Source organism: Acanthopagrus latus, chromosome 10 (genome assembly GCF_904848185.1).
Source record: "Acanthopagrus latus isolate v.2019 chromosome 10, fAcaLat1.1, whole genome shotgun sequence".
In the NCBI taxonomy this organism is placed as follows: domain Eukaryota; kingdom Metazoa; phylum Chordata; class Actinopteri; order Spariformes; family Sparidae; genus Acanthopagrus; species Acanthopagrus latus.
This window is the reverse complement of record NC_051048.1, coordinates 5,812,831-5,829,045: the sequence shown is the minus strand read 5'-3', so window position 1 is coordinate 5,829,045 and position 16,215 is coordinate 5,812,831. Positions and strand designations below refer to the sequence as shown.

The following is a 16,215-nucleotide window of genomic DNA, read 5'->3' as shown; positions in this document are numbered from 1 at the left end:
TCCACCTTGAGTCCGAGCAAAAAGGATAAGGTCGTGGTGTGGTTAAAATAAGCACGCCACCTTACGATATGTCAGTTCCATTAAGTTACCTCACTATCATGTTATGTTGTGTTATTTTACGTTACGTCTTGTTACGTGACGTCACATTACATTGTGTTACATCACACTATATTACGTAACGTTACCTTAAGTTAAGTTACCTTAAGTTAAGTTACCTTATGTTTGGTCCCCTTATGTCATGTTACATCATGTCACATTACATTATGTTGCCTTACTTTACATCTTTTCACGTTAATTTGCGTTGCTTTCATATCTTGACTTTGACAGAGTCAAAAAGCAAAAGAGCAGGAAGGACCAACTGGATCACTGTATCACCATTGATCACTGTATTTTGTTTTCGTTTTCCTGAAATAACGTCCAATGGGTGGAGCGTGTTTTATGAATACGGCCTTTCAAAACTGGCCTGATTTCCATGCATCTGTTCATCCATTCCTTCATTCATTGAGTGGTTTGTTGTTATTGGGGGAGAGTGAGCCGTTGTCTCCAATAGACGATCTCTGGGCGAATCAGACAGCGTGTTTAACCGTGACCGAGAGAGAGAGAGAGAGACAGAGAGACAGAGAGAGAGAGAGGGAGGAAAAGGCGTTTCCACGTTGAGCAGCCGGTGACAGAGCAGCGGACAGCCGAGCGGACGGACCGAGAGCGGAACCATCCTCCAGAACAGAACCGTTTCTCTGTCGTTAACCTCCGAACTGTGACTGACAGCTCGCCCCGCACCGTGTGTCCCCCTTTCACGGCCGCGTCCTCCAACACAACACGCCGGTGAACCGGACTGTCATCCATCACTGAACGACTCGGAAGCCGCCAAAAAAAAAAAAAAAAAAGTGAAACCGAATCTTTTTTTCCGAGACCGACGGAGGAGCGGACCTGCAGTTTTTCCTCCCGTCTCACACACACACACACACACACACACACACTCAAGAGCTGCTGCTTTTTTTTTTCTGTGACAACCCAGAGGAGATTGTATCTTCCCCGCACACTCCCGCATCTCTCCCCCTGTCTGTAGCTGACTCATCCCTGCTGCTGCTGCTCGGGGTGAGTACGTCTCCGGGTCGGACTGTGTCTTTCAGGCCGAACCCCTCCAATCGTGTGTAGTTCTGTTTTGTTTGGACCATTCGTGGATATATGTCTCTCCTCACATACCGTTACATGACTACTGTGTGTGTGTGCGTGTGTGTGTGTCGTCTACTTCACAGTCTGTCTGGAAAATTAAGTTTTCTGGCTTGTTTGTGGCATCAAACGGGACAGTGGCACAGAAATGGGGCGTTCACGGTCCTTTTTTTCTCTCTTTTAAATATAAATGTACATTGACTGTAAGAGTGGAAGCATAGTTTGGGGATCCCCCCCCCCCAAAAAAAAAAAAAATGTGCCAAAAAAGAAAAATGAACCAAAAAGTGAAAATGACAAGGTTACATGTGCGTTTCATTGTTGAGTCAGCCGTGAACTTGACTGTTTAAGTGGCAGGTTTGCAGATTTTCCCGTTCCCGGGAGGGCATTTAACACACCATTGATTAAACTAATTGGATTGGGTTTAGTGTCACTGTTGGCCTGCACCTATCCCCTGTCCTGTTCTCTCAGCCAGATAACCTCCACAGAGACTCGATCCACCGACATATTATTAAGTTTCCTCCTATTAAAACGTTTTGATTTCCCAAATGAGTTGTCGTGATGGTTTTACGTGTGTGTCTGTGAGGATTGGACCAGATTATCTGCCTCTGAACCCACACAAAGTTCAGTCAGGAGCCACAGTAAACAACCTTGAACCACCTGTGACCGTCCAGGATGAATGAGTGTGTGTGTGTGTGTGTGTGTGTGTGTGTGTGTGTGTGTGTGTGTGTCTGTGTGTGAGCGGATGGGGAAAGGGTGGGTCTTTTATGAATGAATGTGTGTGTGTGTGTGTGTGTGTGTGTGTGTGTGTGTGTGTTGGGAGGGGTGGGGATGACTTGTACTCCTCTCTTTGGCCAGTAGCTGGTTTATATCACCAAATATCTACTTGTAATATCCTGATAGAGTCATGAAAAGTATTCTCATGATTTTCCTCTTGGTCCTTTTTGCTCGGACTCGAGGTGGAATCTGTTAAAGAAGAAAACTCTCCACTTTTCTAAGGTTAAAACATTGTTTTTACAGATGAAAATGAGTCAAATAACTGTGTAAAGTGTCAATAACTCCTTTTGGGACAGTAGATAGTAAATATAGAGCAGTGACAGCCATCGTGATTGTGATCATTTTCATATATTTTCCTTTATTTTGCAATGGAGGACCTCTGTTTATTTCTGTTTTGTCTTATTTTGAAGGGGCACTGTATAGTTTCAGTCAGAAGAGAAATAAAGAACATAAATGAGCTTTATTTGTTTTCATGACTGAATGAACAAACTGTGCTTAAACGGCAACGCAGTGTCATACTGTTTCACTTTGTCTGTATGTGGCGGACCCTGCCACCTCTCATTTGTTAATTTGGTTATGTAAGAGAAAAATAGTTCTGAGGTCGTATTCTTACCTCATTAATATTGTAAATATTAAAGTTAGAGTTTGAATTTCCTTTCCAAAAACTATGTAATGCCTAGCACAAATAGAGAAGCATCCTGAAAAAAAATTGATAATTTGTATAAAAATAAGTTCTAAAGCACCAAGATATGTACCAGGGAAAAAATAAAGTAGTATAAACAATATAAATAAGAAACAAGCTCAACAAATAGTCACAATAGGCAGCAATAATGTGCCACAGCGGGGAAAAAAGAAGACGACAATGGCAACACAACTAGCTCGCTTCTACCACACAGGCTCCAAAGAGGAAGCCAGACTTAGAAGTCGGTTTTCATAGTGGCCAAACTGTGTAATTATATCGTGATGTGACACACAGTGGCCCAAAAAAAACTTTTTCCCATAAGCTTACATTGTGAAAAAAGTGTGTGGGGGGGGGGTTGTTGTTGTTGTTTTAGTGCCACAACTACCACAAAACAAACTCCTCTCACCATCATAATTTGAGGTATTCGGGTTGATAACATCTGGAAAGTCTAGAAGAGCTGCAAGATAAAATCACTGTGTCTCTACTCGGGTCAGTCAGGCATTAAAGTGGAAGTTCGCTCTGGCCCCGCGATGCAGAAGATCCGGAGATATGGGGCTTTTTGGCGTCACGCACTATTGAGCAGGGTATGTAACTTCTACTGTCGCACGTAATCAAATCGTTGGAGGTAGCAGACAAGAACGAGACGCTCTACCTGAAGTAGTTCTCAGCCACAGTCGTTTCGTAGTGAAAACCAGAACACAAGGTCAGTTTTTTGTTTTTTTTTGAGGGGTTGTTTTAGCTTTTTGACATTTGGGGTCGAGGGAGGACGGAAGGGAAACTGTAAAGACTGGACAGACAAATAAGAACTTTATTCGTCAGGTAGCACTTGGATGAACGACAGTACTGTGCTTATGTAGTGAGGTTAAAAATGATCAATATAAATCAAGTCAGATCAAGTATTGTAAATGTATCTAAAGGCGGATGATTCGTACTAGAACTCCAGTATTTGAAAGAAAATGCTTAACAAAGAAAATCACAACTAAAAATCTTTAAAAAAAAAAAAAAGGGCATTTTTTTGTCATGTTTTTGCTTAAAAACTGCCCCAAAATGCAGATTATCTTCTTGTTCATCTAGCAGCTGTTTCCACTCAGACTTTAAGCGCTTCACATGCCGCACACACGTGTGATCAATGCCCTTCTCCCGTGTGACACACATATACAGTACATACTAACCACCTTGTAGTGTGCGACACTCGCGTACGGCGTGACAGCTGTCAGTCCACTTCCTGTGTGGCTGCATTCCAGTCATGTCATCCCCTCCACAGTGTGCAACTTTCACGAGCTGCTGAACAATCCCCGAACAATAGGACAGAGGAATCCACTTCATGATGCTGAAGCTTTTGACTGAGACGTTCATGAAGCGCCTGCAATGTGAAGCGTCCCCGTAACGCATGTATGTGTGATTTCTTGCAGGTTTATGTGGACCTATTTTTAACGTGGGGACATTTTGACTTCCTCAAAAGATTAGGATGTGGTTTTAGGAACGAGATGAGCTTTAGTGTTGGGTTAAAATTAGGGGAAGGATTTTCATTGTGTGTGTGTGTGTGTGTGTGTGTGTGTGTGTGTGTGTGTGTGTGTGTGTGCCTTGACTCAGCTTTTTGGGAGCCGGCCTCCTCTCCTCTCTGATACATATCGATCTGTCTTCTCGGACGCAGAATAAAAAAGAAAACTGGGCAGCACAGCAGAAATGTGCTTCCTCTCTCGGGTTCACTTCCTCTGTGTGTGTGTGTGTGTGTGTGTGTGTGTGTGTGTGTGCGTCGGTGGTGTCGGTTGTCTTCCCCGACGCCGCCAGGGGAATGTTTGTGGTTGAGTGTTTGCAGGCGCTGAGTCAAACACAGTTTTTTTTATTTTTTTGGGGTTTTTTTCTGGGAAGATCAGCGATAAACTGGTGGAACTTGGAACAATCAAAACAAACGACAAACATGCCAGTTCTTTTGTTTTTGCCCCGACTTTCACGGCTCTGCTGTCAGCAAGCTGTTCACTGTCACACATTCCAAACAAAGGACAGCAGGATAGAATAAGCTTCATCACTTCGCCACAACTACTGTTTTCAGCCTGAAAAAAAAAAAACCCAAATCTGGGAAAAAGGATGCGTCAGTTTTAGAGTATGCACCGCAAACTGGAAGTTATAAATTCACTCAAGTTTGCCCAAAAAGAAAGTCCACTGTTGAGTACAGTCACTGAGGAAAAATGAGGAATTGAGACTTTTGGTCAGACAAAGCTGGACTCAACATCTGATTTATTTCCTCTCTCCTCCTTCTCAGTTTCATTTACTATAATGTACAGAAACGGACAAAATCAGGGGCCGAAATTAGTTTGAGAAGAGTAAACTTTGAAACTTAATAGAGCCATGAATTTCACTTTTGTGTGCTTTTTCTACCTCTTAGCATAAATGCAGCTCTCTCACTAACTCTCCACTGTATATTTCAAAATATATTTTTATCACTGTTACTGTTTCTCATAATGAGACCCAGGCTGGCCTCCATTGCATCAGATGCCGCAGACAGAGCAACATTTAATAAAGCCCAGTGTTAGCCTGGTCTAACAAACACATGCCCGTGCCGCAGACTGGGTAATGAAATCACTTCACGCTGAAAAACCAACACAAATGCGTGTGGTCTCGGCGCAGAGACTGGAATATCATGAGAACAAGCCGCGTTTTCCTCAGCAGAGCCGCCTCGCCGCTGCCTCGGAGCGGATCGCTTCCTGCAGCCGCGGATCCTCTGACATGCAGTGGGAACAGATATGTCACTGTCAGAGCGCCCCTGCCTTTTGTTTCCCATCTCTCCCCCTGCTGCGCGTTTGTTTACTTTCACCATGTGTGCGCCGGGCTCTCAGGAAGCTATGAGTTACAGCGCGGCCGCTGCCATTGGAGCCGAGTTGCATCACTGCCTGTAATCTGCGCTACAGGCTGCTCGATTACACCGTCCTCTGCTGCTGCTGCCCACTTCTCTCAGCTTTGTTCTCGGTGTCCGTTTACAGATTAACCTGCTGGATCAGATGCCGCTTCCTAACTCAACAAGAAAACTGCTAACTGTAGCTGCCGTTAGCTTGTTAGCAGTGCAGACAGCAGTTTGGCATTTGAAGTCCGCACACCAACAGAGTCAATTTTGAATCTTTTCAACCAAAATTAATTTTGTTAAAGCTCCAGGCGGTCATGAAGTTGTTGTTTGTTTGTTTTATAGTCTTACTCCCAACTTCTCAAATACCGGCACTTTGAGATTGCAAGTTGTGTCACCTGCCATCCGAAAGGGTCTTTGACAAGCTGGCAATGAGACTCATAAGTCAACTGTAGGAGCTTTATTTAATAACAGACCCTAGAACTAAAACTAGAAGTTCTCCTATTTGTTTAGGGACTGTCCCGTAAAAGGACGACACCCACATTGATGCTTTTCAGAGAGACGCTCTCTGCTTGTCCCTCCTGTAAACACACCGACTGTACTGCAACCTCTCCTGCTTGTGCCATTGTTTTGTACCATCTTGCATCTGGCTGTTGCGATCCGTTGCATGTTGGTTATGATCCCCACCCTGCGTCCATTTCCGCCCAAAACAAGTTCCCGCCCGACGGTATTTCGCAGAGGTGCTATCGCTACATCTGGGCTCGGCGCCACCCAAGACAGTTGTCATTTATTTATGGCAATGCAAATGAGCTAGTGCTTTTTCCTCCAGATAGCAGCATCATAATATCTCCAGCACTGACACACAGTGTTGCAGAGAGAGGTCTGTCCGTGAGAGACGAGGTACTTCCCGAACACTCACAACTGCATATCAGGTGCAAAGGCAGGAAACTCTAACCTGATGTCTGAGTCATTGGGGTCACAGAAAGTGATACTGAGAACAGGACAGAGTTGGACGGAGTGAAACCAGCACCTGGAGCAAAGTCTACCAGCCCCACTGCTTTTAAAAACCGTCTTGAACAAACAGTGTTGATGCTCTGCTCTTTGGCAAACAGGAAGTAATGCCTTAAAGGGGAAGGTTGCATTTCAAGTTATATATTGTACCTTAGAGGTTTATACATTACAGATGGTTCTCCACCCACCAGCCAGCAGTATATGAATATGTAACATATATAGCATCAAAAACCTTGTGTATGTTTCTTAGAGGAGAAAATGAGCAGCCAGTCGTCATTTATCAACCTGAAGGAGAGCTTTGCCTTGATGCAGTTTTTTTGTATTTTTGAAGCATGTGTAGTGATTTATTACAAATTCCCAGATGTCACAAAGGTTAAGCTTTTCTCTCTCGGGCTGCACACACACACACACACACACACACAAAACACACACATTTAATCCCTCCAGCAACCGCTTGGTTGCATGGACGGTCAGTTGCTGCGCTACAAGTGACGCCCACACCGGCAGAAAGCTACTTTTTTAACGCTGTAACGTCTTCCGTGTGAAATACAGCATTCTGCAGAATGTTCAGGATTCCTCTTTTCCGCTCGGAGCAGCAAACGCATCGGCAGGATCGTGAGGATGGGAAAAAAAAAAAAAAGGCTTCGACTTGAGCATTCTGTGGGTTCTACGGGAGGCGGTGAAACAGAGGGGTGTCGCCTGCCTTAACACAGCTGTGGAAGTGTTTCATAAGCCCGATCTGTGCGACCGGCAGCGTCTCACAGCGGCCAGAGGAACAGATGAAACGGATGTAGTAACGGAAGTACACCTAAGCCTACACAGACGGGCAGAGCCACACAAACGGCAATGGTGCAGATGGGCTGAAGTGTACACATGCACAAACACGTGGACACACACACACACACGTTCGCTTGCTTGACATGCACTCACACACACACAGATTTGATCCATTCCCCTTTCGTCCGTGCGCATAATCTACTCCGCTGCTCGACTCCAAATGAAACGCCTCAGCGGGTCTGATTGGATTTGATACAAGTTGATTCGATTGAAGCAGGAGGGGAGGTGAATACACATCTGCTCTGTGTGAGTGTGTGTGTGTGTGTGTTACAGGTTGCAGGATTCGCCACATCAACCTTATTTTTTTTTTCTTTTTTACATTAGCTGATCACACCGTAGCGCTGTCAGCTGCTCGGCGGATCCCCTCGAGTCCCTCTCAGCACTGACGAGCTGATGCATCTCACATGTTCTTCTCATCACACTCATGTTCACACACACACAGAAATCGTGATTGCTTTACCATTTAGGTCGGTTTCCTTACAGTACGCTCGACGCAGCTGTTCACTTCCAGTATTTTCACCGAGCAGATGCTTGTGGGAAAGTCCACTAGCTGAGATTTCAGAGATTTGTCCAAAAAATGCATAAATATGCAGAATCAAATACAATCTGCCTCCAGTTTCAGCTCAACTTTAAAGGAATAATTTGGGAATACCTTGCTTGCTTTGACGAGAAGATAGACACCACTGTCATATCCCTCTGTAAAATATGAAGGAATGTCACTAGGAGGTGGTTAGCTTAGCTTAGCATAAAGGCTGGTCACAGGGAGAAACAGCTAACGTGGGTCAAGCTACATTTAATGTTTTGTATGCGGATGAAACGTGTGAACTAGTTTACAAGAGTTGTAAAGTCGGATTCTGTGACTGATAGACAAAGCAAGCGTAGCTGTTTTCCACATTTTCCAACTTTTTAGCTAAGCTAAGCTAATCACACACATGAGTGGTCTTCTCATCCAGCTTGTAGTAAGAAAGCGATTCCCAAAATGTACTCTACGTTTCAAATATGTAACAGACAAAAGACTAGAAATACCTCAGATAACTCCTGAGCTGGATCGACCTCGGCGTGTTTATGTGACTCAGTTAACTTTCTGGCCAGTTCGTCACGCGACAGACGAGGACTCAGCCTGCGGCGCTGTGAAGAAGCTGGCCCCTGCCTGTCGGGTGGCCTGGTGTGTTTGCTTGTCTTCATCTGCTCTTTGGATGATGAAGGATATTTGTGTGCGATCAAGACTCCGGTGGACGTGGGCGGAAAGCACGGCTCTAGCACAGTTGCTCGCTTGACGAGACACTTTGCATTGCTGAGATCGGCCGTTTTATTTTAATGACATCTTTAATTAGACCAAATTTTGTTTTTATCTACTTCACGGAGACTGTTTGAGAATGATCGATAGGAGATCTTTGGGAGAATAAACTGGTGGAATGCATGTTTTAGCATTAAATGTTTCTGTTAGAGCAAATTTTCTGGCATTTCCTGATGTTTGTACACACATGTCTTCCGCTGCAGAGAGGAAGTTTGCTTCCTGACCTCATCAGCTGAAACCCGGAACGTGTCTTTGCTTCCCTTAATGTTATTACCTCCATCCCTTCCTGTAGTCTGGCTTGTATGTGTGCATGTTCATGGTATTGCATGTGTGGTTTAAAAAAAGCCTCGGGAATCAGGTTAACCTCCTCGCCACAGAGATGAAAAATTCACAAAGCACACACACACACACACACACACACACACACATACCTTCAAACTGATAAAAAGCGATGCAGGCGTCAAACTTGCTCGTGTGTGTTTGTTTATGTAACCCTCCGGGGACATGTGTACCCACCTAGTGCCTCGAGGTGTTGCACTAATGCATTGTATCACAGCACAAAAGCCCGACCACAAGCTTTCATGTAATACCTTTTCGCAGGGGCTTTTTTTTTTTTTTTTTTGGAGAAGCTAAGCCCACCGTGAACAGCGAGCAGCCCACAAGCCACATCCGCCCTTGTTATTGTTTCAGTTCCCATAGTTGTAGCACTTAGTACATTGGTACGTTTGGAACATCTTCTCAGTAATGGGTTGAATTACATTCAGTTAATTCATGACGAAGTTGCCCTCAGTGTTTAAAAATAAAACAGCGTCAGCATGGCATGATCTCTGCAAATACTGAAAAGGTGAATACTCTTCACCTTGTTAGTCCATTTTCATGAAAACACAGAAACGCTTGTCTTTGTGTGAGTTTAAAATAACGCACACTCGTTTGTATCGTCAGCCTTTTACATGTGATTACATGTACAACCTTGAATTAACATCTTTCTACACGCTTATCTGGTAAATAAGTGAGGATCTTCTCTGTCTTCCATCTGTAGTTGAAGTTTGATGTTCCGATTTATGAAAAGGTCACAATCATAGAGCTTGACTGTTTGCACTATTTCCAATGATATACCTGAAATGTAAAGTCAAACACAAAGTTTAAGGACGTAAATATTATATTTTTGCACATATCTGGTGGCATTTTGGTACACCTATTGGAAAAAAAAGTGTGCAGATATTTAATATATTGGACAACATGTATGCCAAAAGCAAATATATCTGCGATAGGCCTTTATCAGCCAACATATAACACATCTTTCTTTAACCATCTGACCTCAGGACAGTTTGTTATGCAGCCTTTCCAGTATTACCTCATTTTGCTGAATGTGTACTGCCATTTTTTCCAAAAATGGCACACAGTCAGTCACAGAGTATGGACAGATGGGAAACTATTGAGCAGGAAGCCAATCTTACCTCATGTTCCCTTGTTAAAGACCTCACACAGCATCTAGTCTCGCATTATGAGGACAACAAGGGTGTTTGATAGAGCAAATGGATCTTTAACGGCAGTGTTACATAAGCAGTAATTGGATCCGAGCAATCTCGGTGATGAAAGTTACATTTCAGCCGTACTAATAATTGTTGTACGAAAGACGGGCCTGTGAGCTTGTAACCGATGAGCCAATTAGCAATTTTTCACAATGATATCCCTCCGCTGCGACATCTCGTCATAACACCGAGTCAGTTCACATGTGGTGCTAATGACACGGTGCAAGAGCAGTAATATCCTTGAAGTTGTTCTCCTCTAATTGTGGGTTGTGATGGCTGCATAACCCCTCTTCATGTAACATTACAAGGCCTATGTACCATGTACATATCTGAGGGATGTTTTCTTTAATGATGGTATGTAATTAGTACTCACAGTGCCACTTTAGTGAGCCGCTGACTTTTCCTCTCATGCCACCAGCAGGCTAATCTTTTTGTTTTTGGGTGGAATTTCAGCAACTTTTACAGGCATTGATAGACATTCATGTTTTCCAGATTATGTTTGCCGCTGATTTCTCATGGGACAGGGTGACATTTGTAGTTTTGACTGAGATGTCTCAACAACAGCTGGATAGAATTGTATGTTCCTTTCGTTAGGGGGATGGACCCTCTAGCTACATTATAAGGTCCACATTTTAAAGTACCTAGAAACTAACTCCCATCCGTCACAGTTGTACTTTGCTATTAGTGCTCATTAGCAAATGTTTGCATGCTAACAGGATCAACAAGAACATGGAAAACATACCAAAATATGCATTTAAACATGCGTTTAAATAGTCGAGACCACTAATGCATCAGGAGAAGTGTTTACTGAGGCAATAAACTAATTGAGACGTAGGGTCATTTTCTCATAAGTTTACATACATACAATTGGACATCCTTTTTGAAACCATTGGAGTCGCCCCCTGCTGGCCATCAGAAATTATGCAGATTCAAGGCCCATTAGCTTCTTTTATAGGCTGCACAATACATTCATCGTACCAGACAAAGCTGATTGAATCAGTCTTTTCTCAGGATGGAGGATGCCAGTGATGCACAGGCTGACAGTCTACAGCCATGCTAGCATCACCATTCAGCTCACACACTGGTGTCTCAGCCTCACCGAGCCATGTGTATTATATGGCTGTACATTCTTTATCTTGTTCAACAGAACGAGGTGCAACTTTTGCTGTTCGCAGTCAACAGGTTCAGAGCGCAACATGGCCATAAATATCCCCCGAAAGTCTGGCTCTGGCAACAGGGACGCTCACTTAACCATGAGTTATTACCTCAATAATGTGGAGGAGAAATAGCAGGACCGCACAGCGAGGCCTGAAGTGAATTCATCTACTGTTGTGTTATTATAGAAATCCATAATGGAGCCGTAATGTGAAGAGGCGATGAAGGCCAGCAGGTAAAATGCGCCGGTTAGATGTCTAACATGCCCCTCGATGCTCGGTGATCGACCGAGTTTCATTTCCTCTGAATTACACCCATCTTCCTCCCTGGTAGAGGCGTGCTTAATCCCCTAGTGGAACAATAGAGAAGACTGAGCGATGGAAAGAGAGACGGAGAGAAAGCAATGGAGAAGGAGTCGAAATGAAAGAGGGGAGCGGCGGGGAGGAGGCAGACGAGCTGGCACAGTTAATCTAAAATTTTGAGTCACGCCCGGAGTCTGAAACTGACTGAACAACTTGTTTAATCTCTAATGGACTGTTTGGGGACTCCGAACCGTGTGTGTGTGTGTGTGTGTGTGTGTGTGTGTGTGTGTGTGAGTGAGAGAGAGAGGGGTCAATGGCTCTAATATAGACGGCCATTCCCAACAGTCCCTGACCATTTGACTCCACGTCCCCGTTAGTGAAAGAGAAGGGGAGGCTGCCATTAAAGATTGCCTCTCCTCTCTCCTCTGTGTGTGTGTGTGTGTGTGTGTGTGTGTGTGTGTGTGTGTGTGTGTGTGTGTGTGTGTGTGTGTGTGTGTGTGTGTGTGTGTGTGTGTGTGTGTGTGTGCCCCTTGTCTCTTCTCCCCCCTTCGGCTCAGATGATGGCTGTAACTGACGATGACTCAGACTGCACCCCGTCCCTCCTTCCCCTTCCTTTTTCCTCATCCTCCTCTCCGTCCTCTCTTTCCTCTCACCTCCTTCCTTCCCTCTGCCCTCATGTTTCCTCCCTCCTCTTGTGTTTCTGGCAGCACTTACCGTAGATTAAGGCTCAGGGTGTAGATGTTTTCCCAGCTTTCATCCTCTCCTTTCATCTTTTTCTAAAAATGCTGACACTAATTGACAAGTAATTTTACGTTCTTCAATTGAAACATGTTTTACAGGCTAATGCAAGACTTTCTTCATTGGCAAAATAACCATTTTTCCTTCCATGTAAAGACATTTAAAGATTATTTTGTTGCCAGTATTATAACACGTTTGCTCATTTTGCCACTTGTTATCATTTTTGAGACATATAAACACTTTGTAATTCAAACTTAAAGAGTATTTACTCTTAAATCTCTTAAACGTTGTGTTAGCCACAGACTTTATTTCAAGCATTTGCCCAAAAACCCATCGAGACAAGGAACCAGAAGTGCTAAAATGCTAACCCATCTTTGCAAGTTTTGCAGTATTGATTAGTTGTATTCTTCACTTCAGACACTAATAACTTGTCATACATTTAAGCCTACACTTGTTTGACTCAGGCTAGCCAAGATATCTTTCTGGTAGCAACTTCATCACTAATCCCGCTGTTGTTTAGCTTCACGCCACTCAGTTCCATTATTGGACCTGTCTGTGCTAACGTACCCGTACGACTGTGCTGTGTCAGTTTGCTTTAGTTCCAGACCTGCAGACTAAAGAGGACTAAGGCGAGAGATAAAATGATTGCGTATAAATATTAGAATAATAGTATTCATACTGAAATTCAGCTCAGCCTCACAGTATCAGCAGGTATGTCGACTATGCGGCAGTGCAATATCCTGTTAGATAAGGAGTTGGTTACAGCAAATAAAGGCAGAATGCAAGTTCCACTGTCTAAAAATACAAGTTATCCCTGTGCCTGGTACTGTTGAGTCCTGCAGAAAATGAGACAAAGGGGCACAGAGTTGTGATTATGTAACCCAAGGTCTCAGATGTGGGCTTGTGTGTTAATGCCTTTTTAGTGTTCGTGCAAGGTGTGTTTATGAGTCGACTTTAAAACCCATCAGAGGAGCACAAGAATGAGCAGCAGAGGATTACAACACGTCAAAACATTATGCAGCGGTTTAGTAAAGATCCTGTTCGGAGTAACATTATGTGGCTCTGTGGAGGCAGAGCATGCACACACTACCACTTGGCTTTTATTGTTAAATTTGATTTTCCGTAAATTAATTAAAACCGGTCCTTCTCAAGAGCCCAACTTGATTGTTTAATTGTTGTGCAATAACACCAAATGTTTTTCCTCGGGATCTCAAGTTCAGAGAACTAATGTGATGCTCTAGTAATGAGTGTAGCTGCTATTATTACCTCTGTTATTAAAAAAAAAATCATGATTTAATGCTTTAATTATTTAAAACTTAATTCAAAGGTCTGTATATATTTGTGGGTGTTTCATTTCCTTTGGCCATCTACTGTTGGATAAGAAGAAATAAGTCAAGTAAACTCAGTAACATTTTACTTCACTAGGGTGTGATCTCAAAAAAGGTTTGATCATGTAAATTTGATAATTTCGTGGCAAAGTTGATCATGTGAGAGCATCAAGATATTATATAATAATAGTTAAGACAATAAGAAACACGGCAACAGCAGTCCAGTGTAGCCGAGTGCTGCAGTGTTTACTAAATAATTTCTGGGTTCAAGAAGCCATCAGCGGGGACTACAGTGGAAAGAAATTCATGACACTACATTTTTATGACCCTTAGGCTAACTCCTTAAAAGCTAAAGTCAACTGTTATGTGTTAGCTAGACTGTTGCTAACATTAGCTAACCTAACGTCAGAGGCCGCGGTGTGAATATGGTCTTTTGATGTGAATACAATGTTAGCCATCTCAGTTTAGGTTGTAACATGCTAACCTTAGCTAACAAGCCCTGAAAATAATGTACAACCACTGCAAGATTCATTCAAAGTTAAAAAAAAAAATCAACTAAGATTATCTACAAAATGTGACATTTCTGAAAATTTGGCATTATGATGTCTATGCATTGTGTGCGCAGATAAAAATAATGAACTTAGCATGCTAACCCAGCCTGTCTTCTGCTCCTGTGCAACACCTTGGCCCTTAGCTCCCAGTCCAGCTGCTATGATATGCTGCCCCCTACATATTGCACCTTTAAGGGGTCAACAAAACTAATAAAATTGGTCCTAAGATATCAGCACCAAATTTTATATTTTAAACCACAAATGTCAAACTCACGGTGCTGCAAGTGGAAGAGTTGGGGGATCACCAATGTCATCATGATATGTTGAAATCTGAAAAGGAAGAATATCTGCAGCAGATTTCACTGCAGTTCATCCAAGATTGTTAAAATTTCTTTGTGGGTGCCCACAACTCGCGTCGCGATAAAGTCGCACTGCTCGCGTGGCTAATGCCATTTTCTCCTGCATCATGGAAACAGCTGAAGGAATCATCTGAGTGACAGCACTGTAATTTGAAAAAGTATCTAATTACCAATAAGGACATTTGAAACGCTAACACTTCTCATGCTGTCTGCATCTTGTTTGCAACCTCTATTTTCCCCCCGCTGTGCTTCTGAGGGAGTAAACTAGCTCTGCTGCAGAACTGCAAAGAAGAGGCTTTTCGGCTTCCTCGTCTAAACAGGTCAGAACGGGGCGGAATAACATTATTACTTTTCAGCGACAAATCCTCTCACACATCGCGGCTCCTCTCTGCCTTTCTTGTCGCACAGAGCCCGAAAATACAACAAAAGGCAGTTTCTCCTCCTCCCACTCCTCCGCCACTTCCAACCAGCACCACCACCACCTTTACTTTCTGGAGCTGCATGATTACAGCCAGCACTCTTACTGAAGTGTCGCGTTTGTAAGGCTGTGTGTAAATTTGCAAGTCAGTGTGGGTATTTTTTATGACGAATGTCGAAGCCACTGTGCATGAAACTGAACATGTGCACGCCCATGTCGATGTTTCAGGAAAACATGCACAGCAGATACGTCGAGTGCGTCTGCTTTTCTGGAGATGCAAGCATTCATGTGGGCTGATTCAGGCGTGGGTGCTCTGGCCTGTTTATCCTTGTGTGTGTGTGTGTGTGTGTGTGTGTGTGTGTGTGTGTGTGTGTGTGTGTGTGTCTGCAGCTGTGGCTCTTGTCCACTGTGTGAGGCGAGGTTATGGCATCCTGTTCCTTTTCCTCGCTGCCTCTCCATCTGGAGCAGAGCCAGCCTCAGTGAACTGTGCATTACAGTGGATACAGCCCCATTATCACTGTGGAGAATGCCGGCATCCGGACTAAGGCCTGCTTTGCAACTGTGTGTGTGTGTGTGTATGTGTGTGTGTGTTCGTGTTCGCGTTCATGTTTGTGTGCACGTTTGTAACTCTGAATGATCCTTTGTTTACTTAAAATATTCTCAAAAGAAATTAGTTTTTCCAAAATACCCAAAACATGTCTATGTGCAGGTTGGTATGAGAGGTTGTGGGCAGTGCTGACTAGAGCTGAAGTAACCAGTCAGTGGTTTCAGTAATCTTTTGAGGAAAAAAATACAACATATTTTCTCCTCTACTGTGAAGATTTTTTCATTTCTTATTAATATGATATTAAGCTGCATACCTTATTGAATGGCTGCAGTCCGTGAGATCGTAATGGGCATTTTTGACTGTTTTCTGACATTTCACAGACAACATGATGAATTTAAGTAGTGTCCAACAATTTCTGTATGTATTATTGAAATAGCAATATGGCCAAGTGCCATTTTTTGATGAAGGTTCAATCCTGCTGTCCTTTGTGGCATTCCTGTCCTTTTATAATGTTGCTTTCCTTTATGGTGTTGCTGTCCTTTGAAGCATTGCTGTCTATTGAGCAGCTGGCTCCCCTTCGTAAACCATCCCTTAGATTTTCAGTTGTCCCCTCTGGCCTCCCTGTAGAATATATATGGTGGTGCAGCTGCCATACAGAACTACATATCTCTAAAC

The 16,215-nt window shown here is 43.4% G+C and overlaps 1 protein-coding gene across 1 annotated transcript in view; it reads left to right on the top strand.

Moving 5' to 3' along the window:
* The first annotated feature begins 609 nt into the window (after positions 1-609).
* The window catches only part of LOC119027211 (astrocytic phosphoprotein PEA-15), a 44,452-nt gene continuing 28,846 nt past the window's right edge, over positions 610-16,215 (top strand). The window contains exon 1 of the mRNA XM_037112180.1: positions 610-1,095. The gene's annotated coding sequence lies outside the window, so the exon portion shown is untranslated. The remainder of the gene's footprint in view (positions 1,096-16,215) is intronic.